This window comes from Neoarius graeffei, chromosome 28, assembly GCF_027579695.1.
Source record: "Neoarius graeffei isolate fNeoGra1 chromosome 28, fNeoGra1.pri, whole genome shotgun sequence".
Classification (NCBI taxonomy): domain Eukaryota; kingdom Metazoa; phylum Chordata; class Actinopteri; order Siluriformes; family Ariidae; genus Neoarius; species Neoarius graeffei.
Genome location: NC_083596.1, coordinates 1,202,150 through 1,212,948, shown reverse-complemented (window position 1 = coordinate 1,212,948; position 10,799 = coordinate 1,202,150). Strand labels below are relative to the sequence as shown.

The 10,799-nt window shown below is 43.0% G+C and overlaps 1 protein-coding gene across 1 annotated transcript in view; it reads right to left on the bottom strand.

Moving 5' to 3' along the window:
- Positions 1 to 9,267, bottom strand: part of LOC132875878 (neuronal migration protein doublecortin-like) — a 56,129-nt gene extending 46,862 nt beyond the window's left edge. The window contains exon 1 of the mRNA XM_060913005.1: positions 9,165 to 9,267. The gene's annotated coding sequence lies outside the window, so the exon portion shown is untranslated. The remainder of the gene's footprint in view (positions 1 to 9,164) is intronic.
- Positions 9,268 to 10,799: the final 1,532 nt, after the last annotated feature.

Here is a 10,799-nt window from a genome sequence, read left to right as displayed (position 1 = left end):
ACACACACACTGTGACCCAGTAACACACTCTGAGTAACACACACACACACACACACACACACACACACACACACACACACAGTGAACCAATAACACACTCTGAGTAACACACACACACACACACAGTGACCCAATAACACACTGAGTAAAACACACACACACACTGTGACCCAATAACACTCTCTGAGTAACACACACACACACACACACACACACACACACACACACACACACACTGTGACCCAATAACACTCTCTGAGTAACACACACACACACACACACACACACACACACAGTGACCCAATAACACACTCTGAGTAACACACACACACACACACACACAGTGACCCAATAACACACTGAGTAAAACACACACACACACACACACACTGCGACCCAATAACACTTTCTGAGTAACACACACACACACACACACACACACACACACACACACACACAGTGACCCAATAACACACTGAGTAAAACACACACACACACACACTGTGACCCAATAACACTCTCTGAGTAATACACACACACACACACACACACACACACACACTCACACTCTCACAGTGACCCAATAACACTCTCTGAGTAACACACACACACACACACACACACACACACACACACACACACACATACACTGTGACCCAATAACACTCTCTGAGCAATACACACACACACACACAGTGACCCAATAACACTCTCTGAGTAACACACACACAGTGACCCAATAACACTCTCTGAGTAACACACACACAGACACACACACACTGTGACCGAATAACACACACACACACACACACACACACACACACACACACACACACACACACCACTGTGACCCAATATCACACTGAGTAACACACACACACACTGTGACCCAATAACACTTTCTGAGTAACACACACACACACACACACACACACACACACACACACACACACACACACACACACACTGTGACCCAATAACACTCTCTGAGTAACACACACACACACACACACACACACACACACACACTGTGACCCAATAACACTCTCTGAGCAATACACACACACACACACAGTGACCCAATAACACTTTCTGAGTAACACACACACACACACACACACACACACACACACACACACTGTGACCCAATAACACTTTCTGAGTAACACACACACACACACACACACACACACACACACACACACACACACTGTGACCCAATAACACTCTCTGAGCAATACACACACACACACACAGTGACCCAATAACACACTGAGTAAAACACACACACACACTGTGACCCAATAACACACTCTGAGTAACACACACACACACACACACACACACACACACACACACACACACACACAGTGACCCAATAACACACTCTGAGTAACACACACACACACACACACACACACACACACACACACACACACAGTGACCCAATAACACACTGAGTAAAACACACACACACACACTGTGACCCAATAACACTCTCTGAGTAACACACACACACACACACACACACACACACACACACACACACACACACACACACACACAGTGACCCAATAACACTCTCTGAGTAAGACACACACACACACACACACACACACACACACACACACACACACACACACACACACACAGTGACCCAATAACACACTCTGAGTAACACACACACACACACACACACACAGTGACCCAATAACACACTGAGTAAAACACACACACACACACTGCGACCCAATAACACTTTCTGAGTAACACACACACACACACTGTGACCCAATAACACTCTCTGAGTAATACACACACACACACACACACACTCACAGTGACCCAATAACACACTGAGTAACACACACACACACACACACACACACACTCACTGTGACCCAATAACACTCTCTCATACCTTTCTCCGAACAACAGGAGACAGGTTCTTGAACTGGTTCCATTCAGGATTCTTTGAACCTTGGTGCCTGCTAGAGAACCGGCCCATGTTTTCACCAGTTTTGATCAGAACTGATGTAATCAAGGACGCATGATGAACGGAGGGCATGGCACAGCTGGAGTAAACAGCAGCAGTCAGATGGCGGTGTGCTCTGATTACCTCTGAGCTTTTGTTCTGTTATTACAGATATTTGTTTTCGGTCCATTTTTGCTGAAGATGTTTCCTTTTCTGTTGCGTTCTCCATCCCTGCACTCTGCTTCCTCTCCAAACTAATAATGGCGGGCACGGTGGTGTATTGGTTAGCATTAGTGTTAGGTGGTGTAGCAGTATTGCCTCACAGCAAGAAGGTTCTGGATTCGAGCCCAGTGGCCGACGGGGGCCTTTCTGTGTGGAGTTTGCATGTTCTCTCTGTGTGGGTTTCCTCCAGGTGCACCGGTTTCCCCCACAGTCCAAAGACATACGGTTAAGTTAATACGGCACAGCCTTGGGCTGAAGTGCCCTTGAGTGAGGCCCCTAACATCCAACTGCTCCCTGGGTGCTGCAGCAGAGCTGCCCACTGTTCTAGGTATGTGTGTTGTGCTCATTGCTCACTTGTGTGTGTTCACTGCTTCAGATGGGTTAAATGCAGAGGACGAATTTCACTGTGCTTGAGTGTACATGTGACAAAGGCTTCTTCTTAATGACATGCCCACTGACGTCACAGTTCATGCTGGAAAAACCAGTGACATTTTGGTTCCAGCTGGGAAACAACTTTTCAGGTCCCAAACCAGTTTATTTTTGGTCGAAATGCTGTGAACGGTTCATAATTTGGTTCATGAACCAGAACAGAACCTGTTCCCTGTTGGTGGAAAAGGGGCCCCAGTAATACAGTGACTCTGTGTGTAATGATCCTGTCTGTATCTGTTAGGGCTGGGCGAGGTGAGAAAAATATCACATTACAATATTTTGAGTCACTTCATACACGATTAAAAGTCAGGAAAACTGTAGTTATATTTTAAAATATAAAATTACTCTGATGAGACTTCATTTTCCTTAATGTCTACAAAAGTAAACTGCACATTTTTTTTTTTACAATTTGAAATATTCAGAATAGAAAATTTTACCCAGTTTACTTTCAGAATTTATAATTAACATTAAAAAGCATTATAAATCTTAACACAGGCAATCAGAGAACACAATTTATAACCATAATGATATTATATGATCATATCTCCCAGCTTAAATATCTGTATTCTGATTTAAACCCAAAATGTCCATAATTGGTTGGAATAGGTCAAGTATATATGTTATTATTTTTATATATGTTGTTATTTTTGTTTTAACCTGCCTGTAATGGTTAACAAATTTAGTTGGTTCTCTTCCCCCAAATATTAACAAATGAGTAGCTTAATTTAAACCAGCTTGTCCCTGACCAAGCAGTTACTCAGGATGAATGAATGAATGAATGAATGAATGAATGAATGCTGTAAACGCATCATACAGTGACACACTGCCATATTAATCTTTATGTTTATGGTAGGCGGCACGGTGGTGTAGTGGTTAGTGCTGTCGCCTCACAGCAAGAAGGTCCGGGTTTGAGCCCCGGGGCCTTGCGAGGGCCTTTCTGTGTGGAGTTTGCATGTTCTCCCCGTGTCCGCGTGGGTTTCCTCCGGGTGCTCCGGTTTCCCCCACAGTCCAAAGACATGCAGGTTAGGTTAACTGGTGACTCTAAATTGACCGTAGGTGTGAATGTGAGTGTGAATGGTTGTCTGTGTCTATGTGTCAGCCCTGTGATGACCTGGCAACTTGTCCAGGGTGAACCCCGCCTTTCGCCCGTAGTCAGCTGGGATAGGATCCAGCTCGCCTGCGACCCTGTAGAACAGGATAAAGCGGCTACAGATAATGAGATGAGATGTTTATGGTATTCTATGGCACGAGCTACTTCTGGTAAAATCGTGCGCTCTGATTGGTTTCTTGGCAGGCAGTATTCTCCTGTAATGCCTGTGGGCAATTACAGACATTCTTTCCAAGGCACCGGCTTTCAATGTTGCAAAAAACAAACACAAACAAAAACAAAACTACAAAAAAAGATTAACTGGAAATCAAAACAGAATTAAAAATGGCCGAAACACAAAAGACCAACGAGAGTCACCAAGTTCTTCAAGAAATGAGCAACGAAGAGCGTTCAGAAACCGCTAACAGAGATTCAGTCTTGACACCGCGAGTCATTTATTCTGTATGTGTGACTCAACTACGTTACAAATATGACGTGACTGAAAGCAGCGTCACACCTCATTATAATAACCTTCTGTTTTAATCTTAGAAATAAAAAAGCCATATAATAAACTCCTGATTAACCTTGCTTACTCAGTCTTTACAGGAAAATATCAGACCGAGGTCTTTTTCATACGAGACCTTAGTTTGATATTTTTCTGTAAAGACCTCACACTCAGTTAATAAGCAGTTATTAATGCTCACGTTAATGAACGTGATTTAACATCTTCGTGTCAAATCCCTTTCTTGATCCTGCATGTAAATAAAAACCTCCCACAATGTTTCTGTTGTGTCCCTCAGCATTCCAGTGCTGACACACACCTCTACTTTCACCCAGATGCCCTGTGACCTTCCTTTACAATAAATAAATAAATAAATAAATAAATAACTGCATCGGTATTTGTGTATCTGTGTAGAACACACTATCTATTCATTCGGTGTTTGGTTACATCCCCACGAGATACAAGTACAAAATGTAAAGTGTACGAGTGTAGTGTATAGAGTGTCTAGTGTCTGATTTGAGACTCAAGCACTTGGAGCAGAGCCAAAGTAGCATCATGTTCCTAAAGGTTCATGTGATCGCTGACATATTACATAAACATGCCTTTATGATGAAGTATTCAGACTTTCAGCTTTAGTCTCAAAGCAATTAGCTATTATTCTCATCCTTTTTTCATTAAAAAAGGAAATGAATAGAAATTACAAACCACAAATCCACAGAAGACAAGCAAGTGTCCAATTTCCTCTTTAGGACAGAAGGAGAGAAGATCTCTTTTCGTGAGTTCACAGTTGACAGACTCTCCACGCTATGGGACATTAATGTGTTTATTATACAGAGTTAGCATACAGAAAGGTTTTGGACGAAACAAAAAGTCTGATTGCAATCTGAAATCAGACCCTGTAAGAGAATCGGACATGTAGGATGAAACATCAGTAAGTGGGATGTAGACTAGTTAGTAATGTTAACTATGCTAACATGTTTTCTTGATGAACCATTATTTACAGCATTAATTGGCACATAAAGCTTCCACATAATCGCTAAATGCTAACGAAGGGTGGTTTTAAGTGGATTTGTTAAATCACTAATGTCTCTCTGTGTGACCTGTTAATATAATAAACACCTGCGAATAAAGTGAGACAGGAACAGAAAGACAGACAGAGAGACAGGAAGAGACAGACAGACATGTTATTAGCATCAGTCATGGGTCTGTACACTTTCTCCTCTTGTCACATAAGCACTAATTTCGGGCTGCAGAGATTCTGCACGATGGAGCGTTAATATCTTTCTGACAATGTTAAATGTTCTAAGTGAGCCGTCCTCATTCTACTCAGATCCTAGAACATTTACTTTCTGTTATCAAACTCGATTCTTCACAGAAACACTACAGCATGTCCATATCAGTCAGCTGCGTGGTAAAAAAAGTGACACAGGACTTACGCGCCATAGAGACCCTCATGGACATTTTGCCACTCACAGATATGTAATATTGGATCATTTTCCTCAATAAATAAATGACCAAGTATAATATTTTTGTCTCATTTGTTTAACTGGGTTCTCTTTATCTACTTTTAGGACTTGTGTGAAAATCTGAAATTTTAGGTCATATTTATGCAGAAATATACACTACCGTTCAAAAGTTTGGGGTCACTTTGAAATTTCCTTATTTTTGAAAGAAAAGCACAGTTCTTTTCAATGAAGATCACTTTAAACTAATCAGAAATACACTCTATACATTGCTAATGGCAAGCGGCAGGGTGGTGTAGTGGTTAGCGCTGTCGCCTCACAGCAAGAAGGTCCGGGTTCGAGCCCCGTGGCCGGCGAGGGCCTTTCTGTGTGGAGTTTGCATGTTCTCCCCGTGTACGCGTGGGTTTCCTCCGGGTGCTCCGTTTTCCCCTACAGTCCAAAGACATGCAGGTTAGGTTAACTGGTGACTCTAAATTGAGCGTAGGTGTGAATGTGAGTGTGAATGGTTGTCTGTGTCTATGTGTCAGCCCTGTGATGACCTGGCGACTTGTCCAGGGTGAACCCCGCCTTTCGCCCGTAGTCAGCTGGGATAGGATCCAGCTTGCCTGCGACCCTGTAGAACAGGATAAAGCGGCTACAGATAATGAGATGAGATGAGACATTGCTAATGTGGTAAATGACTATTCTAGCTGCAAATGTCTGGTTTTTGGTGCAATGTCTCCATATGTGTATAGAGGCCCATTTCCAGCAACTCTCACTCCAGTGTTCTAATGGAACAATGTGTTTGCTCATTGCCTCAGAAGGCTAATGGATGATTAGAAAACCCTTGTACAATCATGTTAGCACAGCTGAAAACAGTTGAGCTCTTTAGAGAAGCTATAAAACTGACCTTCCTTTGAGCAGATTGAGTTTCTGGAGCATCACATTTGTGGGGTCGATTAAATGCTCAAAATGGCCAGAAAAATGTCTTGACTATATTTTCTATTCATTTTACAACTTATGGTGGGAAATAAAAGTGTGACTTTTCATGGAAAACACAAAATTGTCTGGGTGACCCCAAACTTTTGAACGGTAGTGTAGAAAATTCTAAAGAGTTCACAAACTTTCAAGCACCACTGTAAATCACTTTTAAATGTAACATCCATTTTGAGGAGAAAAAACATTTAAGAATCTCTTGTGGAGAAAAAAAAAAGTCACTATTAATGCCATGTTTTCAACATTGATTCAGTCTGACATGAAAACCACAGCTTCTTCAGAAAAATGTAAGAAAACAGAAAAAAGTACATTTTGAGCCTTAAATGCTGAATAAATGCAAAAAGGAGCTAAAAGCAAGTATATTAAAGCTGAGCAGGACACTTTGGGGCAGAGCCATCTGTCTGTTTTTACACGCTTCCTTCTGTCATAGCTGCAGTGAGAAGAGAAAAGTGTCACCAGTTGCATGTTGCACGAGTAAATGAGTTTCATGACTGTGACAGTGTTGCTGTAATGGTACAGTGGTTCTCAAAGTGTGCACCAGAGACCAGGGAGCAAAGTGGGGACCGGAGTCCAAAGTGGGGACTAGAGACCAAAGTAGGGACCAGAGACCGGAAACCAAAGTGGGGCTGGGGACCAAAGTGGGGACTGAGGATCAAAATGAGGACCAGAGATCAAAGTGGGGACGTGAGATCAAAGTGGGGCCCAAAGTAGGGAACGGGGACCGGAAACCAAAATGGGGACTGAGGACCAAAGTGGGGACCAGAGACCAGAAACCAAAGTGGGGGCTGGGGACCAAAGTGGGGGCCAAAGTAGGGAACGGGGACCAAAGTAGGGACCGGAGATCAAAGTGGGGCCCAAAGTAGGGAACGGGGACTGGACATCAAAGTGGGGACTGGAAACTAAAGTGGGGACAGAAAACCTAAGCGGTGACAGGGAACCAAAGTGTGGACTAAGCACCAAAGTGGGAACTGAGGTGCAAAGTGGGAACCAGGGTCTATTGTTGGTGGCAGCAGGTACTAAACCACAAAGAAAAGCAATAACTGAAGAATTCAGGGAACAACAATCTCCAATGTATTTCTGCAGCTTTCAAAAGATATGCTTACAGTCACACTCGCAAGTGACAATGTGAGAGGTGATCATTCATTTTCTAAGAACAACACGGAGTCACAATTTCACCAAGACGTGATGTTTAAATAGAGATTTTCTCAATTTGTGCAAATTAAGTATGATCTGGAAAAGTGGCGAATCTGAAAGATGGGATGGAATGATTCCTTGGACCAGTCCTGTGGAACGGGTGGTCTGAAGTTTCTTCAGTTTCCCACTCACAACTTTAGATCCTACCAACAATTCATTCCCATTTACTCTTTGAGGCAAAGAAATGGAAAATGAATTTGTAACTGTGGTTTCATTAACTGTGTGTAAAGACGTTATGAAGAAAACTAAAGTGTGGAAGGAAGCTGCAGAGATCAGTGGGGCCTCGAGGGAGTGGAGGAGCTACTGTAGTACAGTTCACTTGCTTTGTACTAATATGAGAATGAAACTAGTACACACACACACACACACACAGACACACACACACACACACACACACACATCTGCTACTTTAACGGACAGTATAACACACACACACACCAGAATAAAACTTCATTAGTCGTCCATCACCCCAGTACAGGATGAAGCAGCATTCTAATACCAACGCACACTTTTCATATTCAACAAACAAAAGAGAGAGAAATTATTTTAGAGTAAATTTACTCGCAGTGATTTATTCTTCTTTTCCCGTGAACTTCTTCTCCAGACAGTTTCTAGAATAAACCCTGTGAATTGGCGCCGGCTGGCGGGTCCCCGCGGCTTCCCTCCGCGCGCTCGCATGCGGCTAACGGGCCACTGAAGTCTTGCGCGAGGCAGGTGTGCGCGAGAGCGTTCCATTGTGTCAGGAGGTGGGCGGGGCTACACAGCTTCAAACCCCCGCATACTCCAGCGCTCATTAATATGTGAACATATCATGGGGCTTCAGGTGGAGGTTATTGGGTCGCATCCCTCGGAGCGCAGCAGCGGACTTTAAAAGGCTACAGTCTGTAACGGGCGCGCGCGCACACACACACATGCACGCGCGCGCGCCCACAAACCCCACTGAAGGAGAAGAAAGCGACACTGAGCAGCAGATCAAAGGGAACCGACACATCGCCGCTTTTTAAATTAAACTCCCAGCGCAGGAGAGCGGGGTCTGATTAACCCCTTCATCACCCACAAACTGAGCTCCTTTAGAAATGGGGTGCTTTAGTCGACTTTCTGACGTTTTAGTTTAACAACAAAATTAAAGCCAGCTTCAAATAAATAAATAAACAAAACATAACGGGTTTAACGGTTTACTGAATTTACTGTACCTGTCTGATTCTATGGCACGAGACACAAAACCTGCACTAATCAGATAAAAAACTGAATAGAGATGTGACCTAAACACATGTTCACTGTAATGAAGAGAAAACCGTTCAGGTTACCGGGACTTACCGGGAGAGCTGCGGTGCGCGTGAGGCGTGTGTGTGACAGACAGTGTGGAGCTCGTGCGGGGTGGGTGTGGATGCTGCAGGATATCTCTCTCTCTCTCTCTCTCTCTCTCTCTCTCGTGCCTTTGTCTGCCTGCCTGTCTTTTTCGTGCCGGTGGGCCGCGTGGTCCTAAAACCCTCCCACGTTGACGCGTGCGCTCTCTCTCTCTCTCTCTCTGTCTGTCTGTCTGTCTGTCTGTCTCTCTCTCTCTCTCTGTCTGTCTGTCTGTCTGTCTGTCTCCCTCTCTCTCTCCCTCTCTCTCTCACACACACACACACAAAACCGTTTAGTCCCGACTAAGCATTGATGACGTAATCTTGGAGTTGGAGAGGTATGCAGGATTTTTCCATTGATTCATAAAGAAGGGTGTGTGTGTGTGTGTGTGTGTGTGTACTTATCTGGCTGGTCAGTGATGGAGTCGAGGCAGAGAGAGAGAGAGAGAGAGAGAGATGTATGGAAGGAAGGAGCAAAGGAGTGAAAGGAAAGACAAATATAATCTATACATCGGGCAAGGGAGAAGCATGTGGAGAAAGAAAAAAGTAAGAAAAAGAAAGAAGGGAAGGAATGAATCAACAAAGAAAACAGAGAGTGAAGATAGCAGAGAATGAAAATTATAAAAAGAAACTGAGAAAGAAAGAAAGAAAGAAAGAAAGAAAGAAAGAAAGAAAGAAAGAAAGAAAGAAAGAAAGGGGAAAAAATAAAGGTAAGAAATAAAGCAAAGAAACCGTGAGATACACCTCGGTTAGTAACCCTAACCTTTTATTTTATTTTATTTTTTATTTTTCTATTTTTTGCTTCTGATCTCACAGTTCGGACCCTTCTGATCCATCCTGATGCCCTACTTCTGGCTGGAGTTTCATCACATCACTCCGGTGGAGGACAGTCCCCATGTGGACAGTTGAAAGTCACACTTAGAAGACACTCTGGACCCTTACAGTTCTGCTCCGATGCTTTAGGATGACAATCACCATGATAACTTTAGGACTGCAGGTGTCATGAACAGTTTTACACTCAAGTCTCCATCAATGAACTGTTTATAACTTCAACAAAACAGACTTCCTGTTAAACTATAATGAATTTCCTGATTCTACAGTTGTACTTTGTGACTCTAGAGGACACAGTTATAGAAGTGAGTTATTTAGAATCACGCTGTCTGTTATCACCCAGATGGGGATGAGTTCCATTTAGAGTCTGTTCCTCTCATGGTTTCTTCCTCGTGTCAGTCAGTTGTTCTTCATCACCATCAACCATCACCTCAGACTTCATCATCAGGCATAAATTTATTAGTTCATGTGTTTAAAATCTTAAATTTCCTGTGAAGCTGCTTTGTGAAAATGACAAATAAACTGACAACTTAAAATTAATGAAACAAAATATGTTAAAAAATCATGTTTAGTTCTCCGAATGAATTTATTATTGATTAATGAATAAAAATGTAAAATAAGAGCAAGTCTGGTGTTCATCAGTCACCACCTGATATCATTCTCACTCTGTCTCAACACACTCCATCAAATAGTGACCCAGTATCTCTCTCTGTGTGTGTGTGTGTGTGTGTGTGTGTGTGTGTGTGTGTGTGTGTGACAGAGAGAGAAAGTCAAA